This window comes from Acanthochromis polyacanthus, chromosome 14 (genome assembly GCF_021347895.1).
Source record: "Acanthochromis polyacanthus isolate Apoly-LR-REF ecotype Palm Island chromosome 14, KAUST_Apoly_ChrSc, whole genome shotgun sequence".
In the NCBI taxonomy this organism is placed as follows: domain Eukaryota; kingdom Metazoa; phylum Chordata; class Actinopteri; family Pomacentridae; genus Acanthochromis; species Acanthochromis polyacanthus.
This window is the reverse complement of record NC_067126.1, coordinates 29092001-29096386: the sequence shown is the minus strand read 5'-3', so window position 1 is coordinate 29096386 and position 4386 is coordinate 29092001.

Here is a 4386-nt window from a genome sequence, read left to right as displayed (position 1 = left end):
AGATTGAGTTCCAAAACAGCTTGGAAGATCAGTTGTTTTTAGAAGAATACACATTGATGTTTATTATGCCTGTGAGCAAGAGACACAGATTTGCTGAGATTTTTTATAAACTGGCATCCAGAGGTGGATAATACCAAAACATATTTAATAAAATACTGTAGCGTACTACAGTTTTGAGGTACTTTTGGCTTCTACTTCTCTAAATCTCAGAAAAAAATAGTATACTTTTGACAAAATCATATTCTACCAGTCTATCTGTTGAAATCAGGCAGACATCTTCCATTGATGTATTTAAAGCAAAGCTGGAGACCCACTTGCTTACTCTTAAATATGAATCTGAAATTTTTCTTTAACTGATGTCTTTTTTATTGCCTTGTTTATATCTGTTTTTATTGTTTTTTTTATTTCTATGTACAGCATTTTGACTGAAAGTGCTTTATAAAGAAATGTATTATTATTATCATTATATATTTAGAGGTATAGTTACTTAGTAGATTCATGTTTTACAGACAAAACAGTAGTTTATAAACTATAACTCATTATTACTGATTAAAGTACAAGAAATAAGAATATATTCCTATTGTTTTGTTTTTATTGTTTTTTCCATTTTTACTGTTTTTATCTGTTCAGCGCTTAGACTGAAAGCACCCTATAAATACATTTCTTATTATTATTATTATTAATATTATATATTTAAGAGCTACAGTTACTTAGCAGATTACATATAAAACAGTAGTTTATGAACTATGACTCATTATTACTGATTAAAGTACAGGAAATACGAATATGAAGTATATGAAGTTAGCTTCACTTTTAAAACATCAGAGTACCATTGCTACATTATAAATGCATCAGTAATAATGGAGCAATTATTACAATGCTGTACGATAAATATAGCAGTAAAATAAGTCATTGTAAATAATAAATGCTTTTACATTTCCTGCTCATACTTCTATACTGTTACTGGAGTCAGATTTTGAATGTAGGACTTGAAATGGATTATAACTATCTTTACTATGTGCTATTACTTTTACTTATAAAACTAGAAATATTCAATACTAGACACACTTTTAAAAAAGGCCTTAATACAAACTGAAATGCAGGTCATATCTGTGCCACAAAATGATTTTCCAACACGCTCCTTCAACTGTTACATCCAACACTGGTGCTTGCGGGCGTCTTTTATATTCATCGCATTTTGTTTTTCTCCAACCAGGCATTAAAATAACTACAGAAACAAATATAATAAAAAAATTACAACCAAAAAAATGCCACTCCCTGCAGTCCTCACAGCGATCGATTAACACACACAACAGGTAAACACTCACCTCCTTAAAATCACAAACCACTGCTTTCAGCTCACATTTCTTCTGCTGCTCGATCACTTGCTGTGGGCAAACCTTTTTGTCAGATTCACGCAGCATTTCTAAGGAAGTTGAGAAAAATCGTTGTAACTTTCTGTGTGGAGAAAGTGCCCTGTGTTTCTGTGCAGTCTAGTCTATAAAACCTGCAGCTCCTGGGACTTTAGCATTTCTCTTTCTGACATGTCATGACCTGTACCGTTTCACTCCTCCACTCAGCAAGTTCCCAGCAAGAGCATGACTCCAACTCAACCTATTTCTAGATAAGGATCTACAAAATTTGGACTCACGCTGACCTGTTGATTCAGACATAATCAGCGAATCCCTCCTACTCACTGACAACCACAATCACAGGCTCTAAATACTTTATGTTGAGCTGTAAAATGGCTCCACCCTCTCAAAACAATATTAACCTCCTTCCTGCTTGTGCTTCCTCTGCCAGAAAAGATCCTCTCATATCCTGTCAGGCTGCACACGAACCAAAAGATTGATATGTGGAATATGTAAAAATTAAACTCATCTATTTGATTCACCAGAAACATATCTTTAAATGTATGACATGTTCAGATCCAACAAGGAAAAGCAGAAAGCTTCAGACAAAAGATTTACAAAATAAACCAACATTTAAGGTGCCATTTGTTGTAATTGACTTTACCCATCATGCTGCCTTCAGATCCTCCTTTTAATGGAATAAACGACAGCAAAAACATGAAGTCGTTTCTGGTGTCGTCCTTCAACAACACACATTTTCAGGTTTGTGAAAGTGCCATGTTTCATGTCATATAACACTTGTTGCCAGGTGACACCTACTTACTATTCAGCCGGAGATCGTGTTACTGAGTTGAGCACGCCAGTCCCACAACTTTCCTTCGTGAAGCACAGATTAGCTTTACAGTGTTTGTGTAGAGGCGTAGGTGAGCTGGTGTGCTTCAGCTGCAGCAAACGGTGGAGTCGTGGGTCAAGAGAGCGGCAAAAACTTCAGAGATCTGCAGATTCTAAAGAAAGCAACAGTGTAGAGTTACATCTAAGCCACTTTAAGGCAGGAAGGGAGTATTTTCAAGGAATTTTTAGTACAAAGAGATGAAATAAATAAGTACATAGGGAGCAACGAGGGATACTAGTGTGCATGGTGAAGTGTAGAGAGAAGCTAGAACACAGAGGGATTCATAACGGAGTCACAAGAAGCTACAAGTAACACCAAGTCTCTGCTGCAAGCAAATACAAAAACAGTCACAACTAAAAGTAATTAATAAATGAATAGAAGAGACACATCATATGTCAGAGAGAAGCTCCGCTGAGAGCTCCCACATAACATAAGAAGATCTTCACCAAATCAGAAAAAACACGGAGACTGTAATTTTACTTGCAAGGGTACCACAGCACAGTGTAACAAGACACATTAGTGCGAGCTACATAGACTGCTCCCTTACAAGGTTTATTTTATACACAAGCAGAAATGAAGACATGGCATAAGATAAGAAATAGCTCGAGTTACACAAGGGGTATTCTGTTCTGGAGTGTCATTTGCTTGATAGCCTCAAGTTCAGGATCGTTTTCCAGCTGATCAGTTATGTCAATTAGTGCGTTAGTGACTTTATTCTGTCATGCTGTAAAATTCATAGCTTTATATCAGAGGTTCTGTTCCCAAGTCGCTGCCATGGAGTGTTCATGGGTTCTTTTAGTCTTGTGAGTTCCTGCAGGGGGAAGGAAGAAGAAGGAAAGCCACAGAAGTGACAAAGTCACCCCTACGACCAGCAGGAGTCGCCAGAGAGCCATTTTAAAGTTGTGCGCGGATCAGTTGGTTTCTTCACTGGGTTGAGACGTCAGCACCCTATTGTGCTACTGACCCCTTTGTATCAGACTTCCACCGCTACCCCGTCGGTTGATCTGGCTCTGCTTCCAGTTGTATCAGCTTACAGTGCGATTGGTGGATCCACGAGGGCCATTCAGCAATTTTTACTGCCGTGAGTGTCGTCAGCAGTATTTGATAAGGCCCTTCCCACCGAGGCGACCTCCAATTCTTTCTCCTCAGGACTCTAATCAGGACCCAGTCTCCAGGCTGAAGTTTCTGTGTTGACAAAGGAGAAGAACACTCTGGCAGATTATTGGAACTCTGAACTTCTCTCGTTTTTAACGTATGCATCATCCAATCTGCTAAAGTTGTTTCTCTCTCACTAAGATTCAGTGGTTTGTTGTTTTGTGGAAGTGGAAAAGGTCTCCCATGCACTATCTCAAATGGTGTTATTGCTTTGTCTCCCGTGGGCTTAATTCTCATCCACAGTTTAACCAAGGATAAACAATCTGGCCAAGGCCTTTTAGTTTCTTCCATAGTTTTGGCTAGTCTGTTTTTTATTGTGCCGTTCGTTCTGTTCGTACAAGGCCAGCACTTTGTGGATGATATGCACAGTGGTTCTTTTGTGTGAGCAATGTGTCATAATTGCATTTACAAATGTGTACCATTATCTGATCTAATTATGGCGGGAATACCATAAGTTGGAAAGTAATGGTTGCAGAGTGCTTTTGCTACAGTTATGGCTGTATTATCTTTGGTTGGGTATATTTCAACCAATTTTGAAAACGCATCTATAACCACTAAACAATATATTAGTCCTTTTGATGCTGTTAGTTCAATAAAGTCCATATGGATTGTGTACAGTATTCCTTGGCAAAGTCAGAAAAATTTTCAGCGAAGAACTGTCTCTGTATCATGTGTACCATCCCTCCTGTTGAGACATGTGTCAAACCATGGCTCACAAGGGCAGCTGTGGGGAATGGTAGTGTCTACAGATATGGACCCGTACCCGTAGCCTGTGGGCTACGGATACGGCACTTTCCATTTGCCAGACAGATACGGACCCGTACGTGAGTCTCGCGAGTCAAGAAGCTCCTAACCACTGCAAACTGTTGAAAGGTAAGCAAAGGTTAAGGTTAGGGTTAGTGTTAGGGTCAGGTTTAGTGTCCGTACCTGTAGTACCGATGTTACGGGTCCGTACCTCCAGCGTCTACCGGGAGTCACGTGACCAGA